We start from the raw sequence: 18,916 nt of genomic DNA, 5'->3' as shown, positions 1-18,916 counted from the left end.
TCAGTTATGCCCGAAATCCTTAGTTTGAAAATGACTATTTTCTTGAAGCTGCAATGCCATTTCTTCTACATTTACCCCCACGTGGGCTAGCCTTCTAGCAATTTGAGTTCTAGCCAATGAGCTGATAGCTAGCAAGAGGCTTGTCCAGCGTTATCCAATGAGGTTGCAGGGCAGGCCCAACGGCTCAGTGGACACAGCAGAGAGAGAGAAAGAGACAGAGAGAGAGCAATGACTTGGTGCACGTACACTGCTTTCAGAAAGTATTCATACCCCTTGACTTATTCCAACATTTTGTTGGTTTACCGCCTGAATTCAAAATGGATTAAATATATCAATTTTTTAAATCTTTCACCCATCTACACACAATACCCCATAATGATAAGTGAAAACATGTTATTATAAATGTTTGCTAATTTATTGAAACTGAAATAAAGAAATATAACATTTACATAAGTATTCACACACCTGAGTCGATGCAGTTAAAGTCGGAAGTTTACATACACTTTGGTTGGAGTCATTGAAACTAGTTTTTCAATCACTCCACAAATTTCTTGTTAACAAACTATAGTTTTTGCAAGTCGGTTAGGGCATCTACTTTGTGCATGACACAAGTCCTTTTTCTAACAATTGTTTACAGACAGATTATTTCACTTATACCTCACTGTATCACAATTTCAGTGGGTCAGAAGTTTACATATCCAAAGTTGACTGTGCTTTAAACAGCTTGGAAAATTCCAGAAAATGATGTCATGGCTTTAGAAGCTTCTGATAGGATAATTGACATCATTTGAGTCAATTGGAGGTGTACCTGTGGATGTATTTCAAGTCCTACCTTCAAACTCAGTGCCTATTTGCTTGACATCATGGGAAAATCAATAGAAATCAGCCAAGACCTCAGAAAAAAATTGTAGACCTCCACAAGTCTGGTTCATCCTTGGGAGCAATTTCCAAATGCCTGAAGGTACCACATTCATCTGTACAAACAATGGTACGCAAGTATAAACACCATGGGACCACACGGCCGTCATACCGCTCAGGATGGAGACGCGTTCTGTCTCTTGGAGATGAATATACTTTGGTGCGAAAAGTGAAAATCAATCCAAGAACAACAGCAAAGGACCTTGTGAAGATGCTGGAGGAAACAGATACTAAAGTATCTATATCCACAGTAAAACGAGTCCTATATCAACATAACCTGAAAGGCCTCTCAGCAAGGAAGAAGCCACTGCTCCAAAACTGCCATAAAAAAGCCAGACTTCAGTTTTCAACAGCATTCGGGGATAAAGATCGTACTTTTTGGAGAAATATCCTCTGGTCTGATGAAACAAAAATAGAACTGTTTGGCCATAATGACCATCGTTATGTTTGGAGGAAAAAGGGGGATACTTGAAAGCCGAAGAACACCATCCCAACCGTGAAGCACGGGGGTGGCAGCATCATGTTGTGGGGGTGCTTTGCTGCATGAGGGATCGGTGCACTTCACAAAATAGATGGCATCATTAGAAGTAAAATTATGTGGAGATATTGAAGCAACATCTCAAGACATCAGTCAGGAAGCTTGGTCGCAAATGGGTCTTCCAAATGGACAATGACCACAAGCATACTTCCAAAGTTGTGGCAAAATGGCTTAAGGACAACAAAGTCAAGATATTGGAGTGACCATCACAAAGCCCTGACCTCAATCCTATAGAAAATTTGTGGGCAGAACTGAAAAGCGTGTGTGAGCAAGGGGGCTTACAAATCTGACTCAGTTACACCAGCTCTGTCAGAAGGAATGGGCCAAGATTCACCCAACTTATTGTGGGAAGCTTGTGGAAAGCTACCCGAAACATTTGACCCAAGTTAAACAATTTGAAGGCAATGCTACCAAATACTAATTGAGTGTATGTAAACTTCTGACCCACTGGGAATGTGATGAAAGAAATAAAAGCTGAAATAAATCATTCTCTCTACTATTATTCTGACATTTCACATTCATAAAAAAAAGTGGTGATCCTAACCGACCTAAGACAGAGAATCTTTCCTAAGATTAAATGTCAGGAATTGTGAAAAACTGAGTTTAAATGTATTTAGCTAAGGTGTACTGTATGTAAACATCCGACTTCAACTGTACATGTTAGAATCACCTTTGGCAGCGATTACAGCTGTGAGTCTTTCTGGGTAAGTCTCTCAGAGCTTTGCACACCTGGATTGTAAAATATTTGAATATTAGTATTTTTCAAATTCTTCAAGTTCTGTCAATTTGTTTGTTGATTATTGCCAGACAGCCATTTTCAAGACGATTTAAGTCAAAACTGTAACTAGGCCACTCAGGAACATTTAATGTAATCTTGGTAAACAACTCCAGTGTAGATTTGGTCTTGTTTTTTATGTTATTGTCCTGCTGAAAGGTGAATTTGTCTCCCAGTGTCTGTTGGAAAGCTGACCGAACCAGGTTTTCCTCTAGGATTTTGCCTATGCTTAGCTCTATTACATTTATTTTTTTCCTAAAAAACTTCCTATTCCTTGCCGATGCCAAGCATACCAATAACATGATGCAGCCACCACCATGCTTGAAAGAATGGTGAAGAAGAGTGGTGCTCAGTGATGTGTTGTTGTCTTGGATTTGCCCCAAATGTAACGCTTTGTCTTCAGGACATAAAGTAAATTTCTTTGCCACATTTTTTTCTGGGTCTATTGAGACACCATCCAAAGTGTAATTAATAACTTCACCGTGCTCAAATGGATATTGAATGTATGCTTTTTTATTTTTACCCATCTCCCAATAGGTGCTCCCTTTGCGAAGCATTGGAAATCATCGCTGGTCTTTGTGATTGAATCTGTGTTTGAAATTCACCGCTCGACTGAGATAATTGTATATGAGTGTTACAGAGATGAGGTAGTCATTCAAAAGTAATGTTTAACACGATTATTGCACACAGAGTGAATCCATGCAACTTATTATGCGACTTGTTAATTAAAAAGCACATTTTTACTCCTGAACGCATTTAGGCTTACCATGGCAAATGGGTTGAATACTTATTGACTCAATACATTTCAGATTTTCATTTTTTATTAATGAGTAAAAATTCTAAAAACATAATTCCACTTTGAAATTATGGGGTATTGTGTGTAGGCCAGTGACACAAAATCTCAATTTAATCAATTCTAAATTCAGGCTGTAACACAACAAAATGTGGATAAAGTCAAGGGATGTGAAAACCTTCTGAAGGCACTGTATCTGCACGTATGTGACATAGTACGCAATTTTCGCAGGGCACTTTTGGCTCATGAGTGCTACTTTCAGAATAACAGGCTAAAAAGTATACAAAAGTACCAGAGAATCTCTTTAAATCAAATGAAATCAATTTTTTTGGTCGCATACACATATTTAGCAGATGCTATCGTGGGTGTAGTGAAATGCTTGTGTTCCTAGCTCCAGCAGTGCAGTAATATCTAGCAGTTCACAACAATACACACAAATAAAGGTAAAAGTTAAAAGATTGGAATTAAGAATATATCAATCAAATATCTCTATAAAGCCCTTTTTACATCAGCAGATGTCACAAAGTGCTATACAGAAACCCAGCCTAAAACCCCAAACAGCAAGCAATGCAGATGTAGAAGCACAGTGGCTAGGAAAAACTCCCTAGAAAGACAGGAACCTAGGAAGAAACCTAGAGAGGAACCAGGCTCTGAGGGGTGGCCAGTCCTCTTCTGGCTGTGCCGGGTGGAGATTATAAGAGTACATGTTTGTTCTTCAAGATGTTCAAACGTTCATAGATGACCTGCAGGGTCAAATAATAATCACAGTGGTTGTAGAGGGTGCAACAGGTCAGTACCTCAGGAGTAAATGTCAGTTGCCTTTTCATAGCCGAGCATTCGGAGGTCAAGACAGCAGGTGCGGTAGAGAGAGAGCGTTGAAAACAGCAGGTCCGGGACAAGGTAGCACATCCGGTGAACAGGTCAGGGTTCCCTAGCCGCAGGCAGAACAGTTGAAACTGGAGCAGCAGCACGGCCAGGTGGCCTGGGGACAGCCAGGAGTCATCAGGCCAGGTAGTCCTGTGGCATGATCATAGGGCTCAGGTCCTCCGGGAGGGGAAGGAGTGCAGCATAGATACTGGAGACTGAAACCAGGGTGGGTGGCGGGATACTGTGGCCCCGTCCGACGATAACCCCGGACAGGGCCAACTAGGCAGGATGTAACCCCACCCACTTTGCCAAAGCACAGCCCCCACACCACTAGAGGGATATCAACAGATCACTAACTTACTACCCTGAGACAAGGCTGAGTATAGCCCACGAAGATCTCATCCACCGCACGAGCCCAAGGGGGCACAAAACCAGACAGGAAGATCACGTCTGTGACTCAACCCACTCAAGTGACGCACCCCTTCTAGGGACGGCATGGAAGAGCACTAGTAAGCCAGTGACTCAGCCCCCGTAATAGGGTCAGAGGCAGAGAATCCCCGTTTAGAGAGGGGAGCCGGCCAGGCACAGACAGCAAGGGCAGTCACCTTTGCATTCCTGGGCCAGACTACATTCGATCATGGGACTGTCACACCCTGATCTGTTCCACCTGTCTTGTGCTTGTCTCTACCCCCCACCAGGTGTCTACCATGTGTCCGCATTATCTCCTGTGTATTTATAACTTTATAACTTTGTTTTCTTTTTTGTCTGTTGCCAGTTCGCCTTGTCCCATCAAGTTAACTTCTTGACGCTAGGAGGCAGAATTTTTATGTTTGAAAAAAGAACGTTCCCAATATAAATGGCCTATTTCTCAGGCCCAGGTGCTAGAATATGCATATAATTGACAGATATGATAGAAATAGAAGGGATAGAAATAGATAGAAAACACTCTAAAGTTTCCAAAACTGTCAGAATATTGTCTGTGAGTATAACAGAACTGATTTTGCAGGCAAAAACCTGAGGAAATCCAACCCGGAAGTGCCTCTTATTTTGAAAAATCCCTGTTCCATTGCCTGCCTATCCTACATTTAAAGYGATATCAACCAGATTCATTTTCCAGTGGCTTCCACAGGTTGTGAACAGGCTTTAGACATAGTTTCAAGCTTTTATTCTGAAAAATGAGCGATTTATCAAATCGCGTCAGTGGATAGCCAGGTGTCCTTTGATTAGTTCTTGCGCGCGAAAGTGGTAGCTCAACATTTTCTTTCTCTATTGTATTGAATAGTTTACCGTCCGGTTGAAATATTATCGATTATTTATGTTAAAAACCTCTTAGCGCTAGGGGTCAGATTTCTTTTTTTTTTCAAATAACGTACCCAACGTAAACTGAAATTTTCTCTGGCCCAGATCGTAGAATATGCATATAATTTACAGATTAGGATAGAAAACACTCCAAAGTTTCCAAAACTGTCAAAATATTGTCTGTGAGAATAAGAATACATATTCTGCAAGCGAAATCCTGAGAAAATCTAACCCGGAAGTGATATTTATTTCCTGGCCTGTCTAACCTCCATTTAAAGGGGTATCAACCAGATTCTTTTTCCAATGGCTACCTCAGGCTGTGACCAGGCTTTAGACATAGTTTCAGGCTTTTATTTTGAAAAATGAGCGAGATGTTTCAAAAGAGGTCAGGTGTCCTCCGAATATTTCCTGCGTGCGAGGGAGGGGCACCCCATTTTCATTTTGTCTCTTAACTTCTTGCAACTATAGGGGGTGCTGTTCCGCATTAGCATATTTGTGTCTCCAAATTAAACTGCCTCGTGCTAAATTCTTGATCGTACAATATGCTATTATTGTTATTATTGGATAGAAAACACCTTCTAGTTTCTATAGAAGTTGGAATTTTGTCTCTGAGTGGTACAGAACAATTTCTACAGCACTTTCTATGACAGGGTTCAGATTTCAGAAATTTTTACCTCTGATCTGGGGTCTGTTTATAAGGCCACAGTGAATGCTATGAAGGAACCGACACTGCCTACGTCTTCCTCTGGGTGTCTGTACGTCATCACGTTTTCAATGAAGTCGATGGGACGTTCACAGCCATTATAAATGACAAAAATGTACAGAGACCCTCTTTCTCAACTTGCGCCTCAAGCGTGAAGGCCATCGGACCTGCCTCGTTCCAAATCGTTTTCTAACCAGCAATATTTCTCCGGTCATGTTTTCAGTCGTTATAGTTGTTAAAAACATCATAATGTAGTTAATTTGAGCCGTTTTATATCAATTTATATCCGTTTAGTGCGATTTTGAGGAATTTTCTTTGTTGTGCGTTCTGAAAGTTTGGACACACGTTTTAGGGAGTCGGTCGTTGGTGGTGAACATTTGAAGGACGAGGGACATCTATCGACCAAAAGACGTTTATAACATAGAAAGGATACATTGCCCAAGAATATGATGGAAGAACAGCTCAAAGTAAGCAATATTTAATATGATAAACCGTGTTTCTGTCGAAATATTTTAAACGCATAATTCGCCATTTTGTTTGGTATAGCTTCACTTGCCAACCCTGTATTGAAAAGTAAGGATAATTTTAAAAATGTAAATCAGCGGTTGCATTAAGAACTAATTTGTCTTTCGATTCCTGTCAACCCTGTATTTTTTAGTCAAGTATATGATTAGCTTTCAATTAACTAGATCACTCTGATAGATGACGTCAGACATATTGAGGCTTGATTTCCTAGTATTTTTATTGTGTAACCACGGTTTTGTATGGCTAAATATGCACCTTTTCGAACAAACTGTATATGTATATTGTAAAATGATGTTACAGGAGTGTCATCGGAAGAATTCTGAGAAGGTTAGTGAAAAAATTAATATATTTTGGCGTGATTACGTTATAGCGCTCTTTGGCTGGAATCGATGCTTTGGAACGTTTGTTCATGTGGTATGCTAATTTCGATTTATTGTGTTTTCGTGAAAAACGCTTAGAAAATCTGAAATATGGTCTGAAATCACAAGAACTGGGTCTTTCCATTGCTATGCTTTGTCTATTTTTATGAAATGTTTTATGATGAGTAAATTGGTCATACACGTTGCTCTATCTAGTAATTCTAGTCGATTTGTGATGGTGGGTGCAATTGTAAACTGTGATTTCTACCTGAAATATGCACTTTTTTCTAACAAAAACTATCCTATACCATGAATATGTTATCAGACTGATCTGAAGAGGTTTTTTTGGTTAGTGGATATCAATATCTTAGTTGAGCCGAATTGGTGATGCACCTGAAGGAGTAGAAAACTGATGGAGTTAGAATAGTGGTGTATTTTGCTAACGTGTTTAGCTAATAGATTTACATATTTTGTTTCCCTGTAAAACATTTTAAAAATCTGAAATGGTGCTTTATTCACAAGATGTGTTATCTTTCATCTGGTGTTGACTTGTGATTTAATGATATTTAGATGCTACTATCTACTTTTGAAGCTATGCTAGGTATGCTAATTAGTGTGTGGGGGGTGGGGGTGCTCCCGGATCCGGGGTTGATACTCGTGAAAGGTTAATGAATAGGTTATGCTCCGGTTTAAATATTATCGATTATGTTTGTTAAAGACAACCTGAGGTTTGATTATAAAAAGCATTTTAAATGTTTCTACAACCATTTCGGATACTTTTTGGGATTTGTCGAACGGAACACGGCTTTTGATTTTTCATCATAACGCGCAACCCAAATGGCGTTTTTTTGTGATAAAGTAATATTTATCGAACAAAAAGAAGATTTGTTGTGTAACTGGGAGTCTCGTGAGTGGGAAACACCGAAGATTATCAAAGGTAAGCGATTAATTTGATTGCTTTTCTTACTTTCGTGACCAAGCTAGCCAAGCTAATATATAGGATAAATGTTATAGCATTGAAAGCTACACTCAAAAAGCTTGGATTTCTTTCGCTGTAAATATATTTTCAAAATCTGACACGATAGGTGGATTAACAACAAGCTAAGCTGTGTTTTTTTGGTATATTTCACTTGTGATTGCATGATTATAAATATTTTTAGTAATATTTTTTAATCTGATACGTTTGAAATTTCCATCTTCTCTTTCAGGACCGGAACGAGGCTGTTGTTTTTATTCATCATAACGCGGCACCCAAATGGCGTTTTTTTTGATAAAAGTAATATTATCGAAAAAAATAAGATTTGTTGTGTAACTGGGAGTCTCGTGAGTGGAAACGTTCGAAGATTATCAAAGGTAAGCGATTAATTTTATTGCTTTTCACACTTTCGTGACCATGCTAATTTGGGGCTAGCTGATGTAGCATTGAAAGCTACACTCACAAATGCTTGGATTGCTTTCGCTGTAAAATATATTTTCAAAATCTGACACGATAGGTGGATTAACAACAAGCTAAGCTGTGTTTTGGTATATTTCACTTGTGATTGCATGATTATAAATATTTTTAGTAATATTTTGCGCCCTGCAATTCAGCGGTTGATAAGGAAAATGATCCCGCTAAAGGGATCCATAGCGCAGAGAGGTTAACATAGTGATATATATAATTTGGTCAATATAAATGACATTTGGACATTTCTTATGCCATTTAGACATGGTTCACTGACTTTTGTGTTCGGATGCCGAACCCAAAAGTCATATGTGGCAAATGGACATAACATCCTGATTTGGGACTTTCAATACTTATATATGCCATTTGGACATTTCTTATGCCATTTGGACATGGTTCATTTACTTTTGGGTTTGGAAGCTGGCTTCCTATGATCATATATGGCAAATTGACATAACATCCTGATTTGGTACTTTCAATAGTTATATATGGCATTTGGACATTTCTTATGCCATTTGGACCATGGTTCACTGACTTTTGTGTTCGGAAGCTGACTTTCTATGATTATATATTGCAAATGGACAAAACATAGGCCTTATGGACAAACTCAATAAAATAAGACAAATGTTTTTCAGATTTTCACAATTTCACCCTTGGGACCTGACTTTGTGACCATTTGCCATATGAAAATCTACAGTGGAGCGCGCTCACCATCTTTGGGATTTTTGGAGTATGACACTTGAGTGGTATTTGCGATTGTGTATATGGTTCACCCATTGCCAATAAGTTGCCATTAACTTTTGTCCATTTCATGGGGGTCTTCCTTTACCTAGAAGAGAGCCGGGGCTGCTCTTTTCAAGACCACCTCCAAGTATCGACGACAGGCAGACCGCCACCAGACCCCTACTCCCCGCTACCATCTTGGGCAGAGGGTATGGCTTTCCACCCGGGATCTGCCCCTCTGGGTAGAGTCCCGCAAATTTCAACCCGTTTTATTGGCCCTTTCCCCATCTCTTAGGTCCTTAGCCCCTCTGCAGTCCACCTTATGTTGCCCCGCACTCTCTGTATACATTCCACTTTTCATTGTCACGAACCGGCTCGTATCCCATAACAAAGAGGGAGACAACGTAGAGATCAAGGAATAACAAAAATGTATTTATTAACTAAAGTAAACTATATACAATTAACAATGGTGTGTAGTCAGTAATCAATAGTGTTAGTGAGTGATTGCGTTCGTAGACGGTGCATAGGTCCGCCTGTCACCTATAGGGAGGAGGTCAGAGACCTGGCCGTGTGATGCAAGGACAACAACCTCCTCCTCAACGTGATCAAGACAAAAGAGATGACTGTGGACTACAGGAAAAGGAGGACCGAGCACGCCCCCTTTCTCATCGACGAGGCTGTAGTGGAACAGGTTGAGTGCTTCAAGTTCCTTGGTGTCCACATCACCAACAAACTAATATGGTCCAAGCACATGAAGATGGCCTATTCCCCCTCAGGAGACTGAAAAGATTTGGCATGGGTCCTCAGATCCGCAAAAGGTTCTACAGCTGCACCATCGAGAGCATCCTGACAGGTTGCATCACTACCTGGTATGGCAACTGCTCGACCTCTGACCGCAAGGTACTACAGAGGGTAGTGTGTACGGCCCAGTAAATCACTGGGGCCAAACTTCCTGCCATCCAGGACCTCTATAGCAGGCGATGTCAGAGGAAGGCCCTAAAAATTGTTCAAGACTCCAGCCACCCTAGACATAGACTGTTCTTTCTGTAACTGCACGGAAAGCGGTACCGGAGCGGCAAGTCGAGGTCCAAGAGGCTTCTAAACAGCTTCTACACCCAAGCCATAAGACTCCTAAACATCTAATCAAAGGGCTACCCAGACTATTTGCATCCCCTCCTCTTTTATGCTGCTGCTACTCTGTTATTATCTATGCATAGTCACTTTAATAACTCTACCTACATGTACTTATTACCTCAATTACCCCGACTAACTGGTGCCCCCGCACATTGACTCTGTAGCGGTACCCCCTGTATATAGCCTCGCTATTGTTATTTTACTGCTGCTCTTTAATTATTTGTTACTAATATTTGTAACTTAAAACTGCATTGTTAGTTAAGGACTTGTAAGTAAGCATTTCACTAAAAGGTCTACAACATCTGTTGTATTTGTGACAACAGATGTCATTGGGATTTGATAATGAGGGGTGTTGAGAGGTGCCAAAACAAAACAAGCCACAAAATGCCACAACCAAAAATACAGTGTGCCTGTGTGGCGAGAGTCTCCTCAATGAATTGGGGAAAGGTGTATTTATCCCTGGGACACACCCGAGCACACACCCGAGCACGGGACAAAACTAGATCCAGGGTATGACTGTGGCAATGAGTAGGTCTGGAGACATGTTGGACAAAACCCAGTCGATGATTCTCCGAAAGCCTTTTAAAGTGGGCCTGTGGACTTTTCCATGTGAATATTAAAGTCACCAAAAATGTGAAAATTATCTGCCATGACTACAAGGTCCGATAGGATTTTAGGGAACTCATTGAGGAATGCTGTATACTGCCCAGGAGGCCTGTAAACAGTAGCTATAAAAAAAATATTAAGTAGGCCGAAAATATTTCATGACTATAAGATCAAAAGACATATGCTGAAATATGCTGTCAAATATGTTAGCAACACCTCCACCTTTGCGGGATGCGTGGGGGATATGTTCACTTGTGTAACCAGGAGGAGAGGCCTCATTTAACACCGTAAATTCATCAGGCTTGAGCCATGTTTCAGTCAGGCCAATCACATCAAGATTATGATCAGTGATTAGTTCATTGACTATGACTGTCACCAATGACTAGGGTTTTCCATTTGCCAGAGCTAATGGTGGGAGGCTTCGGCGGCTCAGACCCCGTAACAGGAGGCGTAGAGACCAGAGAAGGCCCGGCCTCTGACTCCGACTCGCTGCTTAATGGGGAGAATCCGTTGAACGTTTCTGTCGGCTGAATGAGCAACACCGGTTGAGTATGCCAACAGCATTTCTTTCCAGAAGACTTGAGAAAATTGTCCGGCTGCGGGGACTCTGTGGGGGGTATTTATACTACTATCTGTACTTACTGTTGGTACAGACGTTGTTTCATCCCTTCCTACACTTAAATTGCCCTTGCCTAACAATTGCATCTGAATCTGTGCTTGCAACACGGCTATCCTCACCTTAAGGCGATAGTTCTCCTGTATTTTATGAGTACAGCGACTGCAATTAGATGGCATAGTGTTGATGTTACTACTTAGCTTCGGCTGGTGGAGGTCCTGCAGAACCACGTCCAGATAAAGCATTGAGCGAGGAAAAAACTAAGACGTTGGTAAATGTATTAAAAGTAAAAACCCGAGGGAGCACATCAAGTTTGGCAGATAGCCAAGTAACAAAAAACAGCACAACAGCACTGTGACAAGTCTGGAAGTTGCACTGGGATAAGCTGAGATAAATATTTAAGCAATGTCGGAGTCCGGAGTAAGTAAATATACATTGGGGAGAACAAGTATTTGATACACTGCTGATTTTGCAGGTTTTCCTACTTACAAAGCATGTAGAGGTCTGTAATTTTTATCATAGGTACACTTCAACTGTCCAGAAAATCACATTGTATGATTTTTAAGTAATTCATTTGCATTTTATTGCATGACATAAGTATTTGATACATCAGAAAAAGCAGAACTTAATATTTGGTACAGAAACCTTTGTTTGCAATTACAGAGATCATACGTTTCCTGTGTTCTTGACCAGGTTTGCACACACTGCAGCAGGGATTTTGGCCCACTCCTCCATACAGACCTTCTCCTGATCCTTCAGGTTTCGGGGCTGTCGCTGGGCAATATGGACTTTCAGCTCCCTCCAAAGATTTTCTATTGGGTTCCGGTCTGGAGACTGGCTAGGCCACTCCAGGACCTTGAGATGCTTCTTACGGAGCCACTCCTTAGTTGCCTTGGCTGTGTGTTTCGGGTCGTTGTCATGCTGGAAGACCCAGCCACGACCCATCTTCAATGCTCTTACTGAGGGAAGGAGGTTGTTGGCCAAGATCTCGCGATACATGGCCCCATCCATCCTCTCCTCAATACGGTGCAGTCGTCCTGTCCCCTTTGCAGAAAAGCATCCCCAAAGAATGATGTTTCACCCTCCATGCTTCACTGTTGGGATGGTGTTCTTTGGGTTGTACTCATCCATCTTCTTCCTCCAAACACGGCGAGTGGATTTAGACCAAAAAGCTCTTTTTTGTCTCATCAGACAACATGACCTTCTCCCATTCCTCCTCTGGATCATCCAGATGGTCATTGGCAAACTTCAGACGGGCCTGGACATGCGCTGGCTTGAGCAGGGGTACCTTGCGTGCGCTGCAGGATTTTAATCCATGACGGCGTAGTGTGTTACTAATGGTTTTCTTGAGACTGTGGTCCCAGCTCTCTTCAGGTCATTGACCAGGTCCTGCCGTGTAGTTCTGGGCTGATCCCACCTTCCTCATGATCATTGATGCCCCACGAGGGGAGATCTTGCATGGAGCCCCAGACCGAGGGTGATTGACCGTCATCTTGAACTTCTTCCATTTTCTAATAATTGCACCAACAGTTGTATTATCAAATACTTGTTCTCCCCACTGTATATGTAATCTGATGTATAGACATTAAAGACATTATGGACAGTATGTGGATAGAATATTTGGTATATCTGTAGAATACTGTCATGACGTTGGGTTGGGGGTAGGTTTACGACAGTCATAAATACTCTTTCCCCTTTTTCTCTCTCCCCACTATAACTGATGTGACATAAGGAAACCCATGGGTTAACATAGAGATTCTGGGTAACATCAGAAGTTGGGGAAATGAACTATATTCTGATAATCCAACCAACTGAACATATGCGGTGGTACTTAAGGTATATAATGTCAGTTCGGTTGCCCTCTGACACATTCTCATCAATGATAGAATGACATAAACTCTACTGTGGAAAGTATAAATGTCAGAGGTATCGGATTCACATGGAATTGTGGTTTATTGAAATGTTTGAAGAGATTATTTGTGAAGAGATTAAATGTAAATTTAGCTTCCAAATGAGAGATCTGTGCTTTCATAAGTTTTCCTCAGCTCAACCAGTGGCCCACCCCTGTGAAGAGGCATGGGTTATAAACTTTTCAGACACACCCCTCTACCTCCACTATATAAAGCCAGTGACAAGAATATAACTTCCTGTTCCGGGTACATTTTGGATGACGATCCGATGTCAGAATGGTTCAGACAACAACTACAGAACTAGGCCAACATCAGCATGGACTTAAATGGTGAATGGTATGAACTTTGAACTCGTGTTCACTACAGAAGTGATATCTCCTAGCCGTTGAGTTGGCAACAGCTGCTACAAACGCAGGTTAGGAAGGACAGTCCCAGTATCCCGCCTTCCACACACAACGTTACTACACGTATCCCGTGACTACCAGAGACATTCTCCAAAGGACAGAGGACTCGGGTTGGCGACACGGTCCATCTACCACCAACCTACTGAAGCGCAGCTCAGAGTAAATATGTATTGCATTTTCTTTTTCAAATGGGCGGTAATTTAGAATGCATCAGATACTGTAGTTACGACAGCACAGCTCGCCTATGTTCGAATCTCCCGCTCTTTCACTAAGACTCAGCCCCTTTCCTTTTGTAACAAGCTGTCATATCTATTCCGCCCGCTAGGGACGTTTTTCTGTATGACGTAATTTGTGATCAAGTTATGATTAATTGTATATGTGTGATTCTGTGTGATTAGTTAGGTATTTAGTAAATAAATAATTAAACACAATTTTGTATTGCTGATTCAACTTGTTAGCCAGGATTCTTGCGAATAATCAAGGACTTACAACTTTCAGATGAGACTGAATAAAATGACGATTAATGTGACTGTTATTTAGTAAAATATTACTAAATCTTTAAGAGTTTATTCGAAAGATAACAGCTCTATAATATTATTTCGTGGTGTCCCTCTAGTTAATTAATATTTACATGATTAGTTAAATCAGGTATATTAATTACGGAGAAATTATTTTATAGAATAGCATGTCATAGCAATCAATCTGGCATAGTCAAAGACACGACAATACTTAGGAGTAAAATTAAATGAGTAAAACAGTATGTAAACATTATTAAAGTGACCAGTGTTATATTATTGAAGTGACCAGTGATTCATGTCTATGTACATAGGGTAGCAGCTTCTAAGGTGCAGGGTTGATTTAACCAGGTGGTAGCCGGCTAGTGACAGTGACTAAGTTCAGGGCAGGGTACTGGGTGGAGGGCGGCTAGTGATGACTATTTAACAGTCTGATAGCCTTGAGATATAAGTTTGTTTTTCAGTCTCTCGGTCCCAGCTTTAATGGACCTGTACTGACATGGCCTTCTGGGTGATAGGCGTTTAGAAAAATCTGTTGCAATTTTAGAAAAAGCTGTTGCACAGCAACTCACTGCCTTCCTGAAGACAAACAATGTTACGAAACGCTTCCGTCTGGTTTTAGACTGCACTCGTGAAGGTGGTAAATTACCTTTTAATGGCGTCAGACCAAGGCTCTGCATCTGTCCCTGTGCCCTAGACATCAATCAATCAAGTTTATTTTATTTTATATAGCCCTTCGTACATCAGCTAATATCTCGAAGTGCTGTACAGAAACCCAGCCTAAAACCCCAAACAGCAAGCAATGCAGGTGTAGAAGCACGGTGGCTAGGAAAAACTCCCTAAGCCAAAACCTAGGAAGAAACCTAGAGAGGAACCAGGCTATGAGGGGTGGCCAGTCCTCTTCTGGCTGTGCCGGGTGGAGATTATAACAGAACATGGCCAAGATGTTCAAAATGTTCATAAATGACAAGCATGGTCAAATAATAATCAGGAATAAATGTCAGTTGGCTTTTCATAGCCGATAATTAAGAGTTGAAAACAGCAGGTCTGGACAGGTAGGGGTTCCATAACCGCAGGCAGAACAGTTGAAACTGGGACAGCAGCAAGGCCAGGTGGACTGGGGACAGCAAGGAGTCATCATGCCCAGTAGTCCTGACGTATGGTCTAGGGCTCAGTTCCTCCGAGAGAGAGAAAGAAAGAGAGAAGGAGAGAATTAGAGAGAGCCAAGATGTTCAAAATGTTCATAAATGACAAGCATGGTCAAATAATAATCAGCAATAAATGTCAGTTGGCTTTTCATAGCCGATCATTAAGAGTTGAAAACAGCAGGTCTGGGACAGGTAGGGGTTCCATAACTGCAGGCAGAACAGTTGAAACTGGAAACAGCGCAAGGCCAGGTGGACTGGGGACAGCAAGGAGTCATCATGCCCAGTAGTCCTGACGTATGGTCCTAGGGCTCAGGTCCTCCGAGAGAGAGAAAGAAAGAGAGAAGGAGAGAATTAGAGAGAGCATACTTAAATTCACACAGGACACTGGATAAGACAGGAGAAGTACTCCAGATATAACCAACTGGCCCTAGCCCCCCGACACAAACTACTGCAGCATAAATACTGGAGGCTGAGACAGGAGGGGTCAGGAGACACTGTGGCCCCATCCGATGATACCCCCGGACAGGGCCAAACAGGAAGGATATAACCCCACCCACTTTGCCAAAGCACAGCCCCCGCACCACTAGAGGGATATCTTCAACCACCAACTTACAATCCTGAGACAAGGCCGAGTATAGCCCACAAAGATCTCACCACAGCACAAACCAAGGGGGGGCGCCAACCCAGACAGGAAGATCACGTCAGTAACTCAACCCACTCAAGTGATGCACCCCTCCTAGGGACGGGATGGAAGAGCACTAGTAAGCCAGTGACTCGGGTTAGAGGGTTAGAGGCAGCGAGTCCTGGTGGAGCGAGGGAACCAGCCAGGCAGAGACAGCAAGGGTGGTTCGACGCTACAGTGCCTTTCCGTTCAACTTCACACCCCTGGGCCAGACTACACTCAATCATAGGACCTACTGAAGAGATGAGTCTTCAATAAAGACTTAAAGGTCGAGACCGAGTCTGCGTCTCTCACATGCATAGGCAGACATTCCATAAAAATGAAGCTCTATAGGAGAAAGCCCTGCCTCCAGCTGTTTGCTTAGAAATTCCAGGAACAATAAGGAGGGAAAAAAATGTTTTTCGTTAATTTACCATGTTCATTAAACCCCAGTCACTTTCACTCAGTCAAGGTTGTGACTATCAGCAAAGAGCCTTGTCTGACTCTCTGTATGGGAAAAAGAGTACAGAGCAGCACACCACAATCAAGAATACGCTAATGTCTTCTGACAAAAGCACTAAAACCCTGGGTCCCTTTACAAGAAAAAGTATTCACTTCAACTGACAAAATTTTCCATCTTCCTGTCTGGATCTTCAATTGACCATTTCCTCCTTTTTCTCTGCGATATTCAATACCGGCAGCTCTCTCCCAAGCCACCTGACTGACTGAGTGTGTGTGTGTGTGTTGTGTGTGTTGTGTGTGTGGGGGGGGGGGGGGGGGGGGGGTTCCATGCCAGCTCTGCTCTCTTGGCGGGACATTCCGGGTATAGACCCAACCGTTTCCATCCATCCACCTTTCTCCCTCTCCCTCTCTTTCTCCCGCTCTCTTTCGCACTCCTTTTTTTTCTGTCACCAATTGAGGCATTTTTACAATGCCCAAACCCTGACACCACATTCCACACACATGAGAGCAGAAATGAAGAACTTGTTGGTATTATTTAAGGTTACTTTGGCACACCAAGGGCTTAACCTCTGCGGGATTGGTGTCCCTAAACCGGGACAGTTGTTGCTCAATATGCGATAATGTTACTAGAATGACGTTGTAAACAACAGCCAATTCCGGGACATGGCATAAAGTCTTATATTGGCAGAAAGCTTAAATTATTGTTAATCTAACTGCAGTATCCAATTTACTGTAGCTATTACAATACCATGCTATTGTTTGAGGATAGTGCACGACAACAAAACACTTTTATCACGGCAACTAAATAATGTACATACATTCAGTAATCTTACTCTGATTTTTCATCCTGAGGGCCCCAGAGAAAAGATTTAGTGTAGTTTTGTTTGAAAAGAAAGACATTTTTATATTCAAATGTAGGAACTGGGTTTTACAGTTTGACCCCACTGCTGTCTCTGCCCCCCCCCCCATCTTACTATAGCATTTTTGTATGTTCTCTATAGTTATGTACTTGAAAATGTATATTCACCAATTTGGCACATTTGGGCAAATTCCTGGCAGACTTGACACAAAATGTTGTGTAGTGATGTAATTCTTCACTGGATCAGTCTGAAACTTTGCACACACACTGCTGCCATCATTTGGACAACATCTAAATTACGCCTAAAGTTCTATCTGAATGTATGGCCTTTCTCTTGCATTTCAAAGATGATAGGGGATTTTTATTTATTTAAACGCATGTAATTTTGTTTGTATTATCTTTCACCAGATCTAATGTGTTATATTCTCCTACATTAATTTCACATTTACACAAACTTCAAAGTGTTTCCTTTCAAATGGCATCAAGAATATGCATATCCATGCTTCAGGTGCTGAGCTATAGGCAGTTAGATTTGGGTATGTCATTTTAGGCAAAAATTGAAAAAAAGGGTCATTTTACAGCTTGCATTGATGGTATCAGGTACAAATAACTAAATAGTCAAGTTAACAATACAGTAAATAAAAAAGACTACCTGATAGCAGTCTGTCACGGACAGGAAGAGGTGAAGTGAGAGGTTTCACTATCGCCAAAATCTGTCCAAAATAAGCCCAATGCATTTCTATGTGCTTATTTTGGACCTAAGCTTGTCACCTCCTTCCGGCCTTTGGGACAACGACTCCCACTGTTAGTGTGGCAACATGAGCATCCCATAATTATATACAGAACTCTGCCTGTCACCAGCTGTCTACTACCTTAGGTATGGATAAAGTGATTAGCAGACGTGATCAGCAGAGATCGCACCATGGATAGAACACACATTTTGATTGGTTTACAGTTTAGTACTCGGCAGCATTTGCCTGTCCAGCTAGCATTACATTTACATTTACATTTAAGTCATTTAGCAGACGCTCTTATCCAGAGCGACTTACAAATTGGTGCATTCACCTTATGACATCCAGTGGAACAGCCACTTTACAATAGTGCATCTAAATCTTTTAAGGGGGGGGGTCAGAAGGATTACTTTATCCTATTCTAGGTATTCCTTAAAGAGGTGGGGTTTCAGGTGTCTCCGGAAGGTGGTGATTGACTCCGCTGTCCTGGCGTCGTGAGGGAGTTTGTTTGTATGTTCTAGCAAACATAAAAGTAAGAATTTTACAAAAATGTGCAAGAACTGACATTGCCAACACATGGAAATGTGTTCAGATGAAACAAATACAGTGCCTTCGGAAAGTATTCAGACCCCTTGACTTTCTCCACCGTTTGTGTTACGTTACAGCCTTATTCTAAAATTGATAAAATCGTTTTTCCCCTCATCAGTCTACACACAATATCCCATAATGACAAAGCAAAAACAGATTTTTAGAATCTTTGCAAATTTAGAAAAAATAAAAAATATTACATTTACATACAGTTGAAGTAGGAAGTTTACATGCACTTAGGTTGGAGTCATTACAACTCGTTTTTCAATCACTCCACAATTTTGGTGACAAAGATTGTACTTTTTTGAGAAATGTCCTCTGGTCTCATGAAACAAACT

Source organism: Salvelinus sp. IW2-2015, linkage group LG4q.1:29, assembly GCF_002910315.2.
Source record: "Salvelinus sp. IW2-2015 linkage group LG4q.1:29, ASM291031v2, whole genome shotgun sequence".
Taxonomy (NCBI): domain Eukaryota; kingdom Metazoa; phylum Chordata; class Actinopteri; order Salmoniformes; family Salmonidae; genus Salvelinus; species Salvelinus sp. IW2-2015.
The sequence above is the reverse complement of the archived record's forward strand: the minus strand, read 5'-3'. Positions refer to the sequence as shown.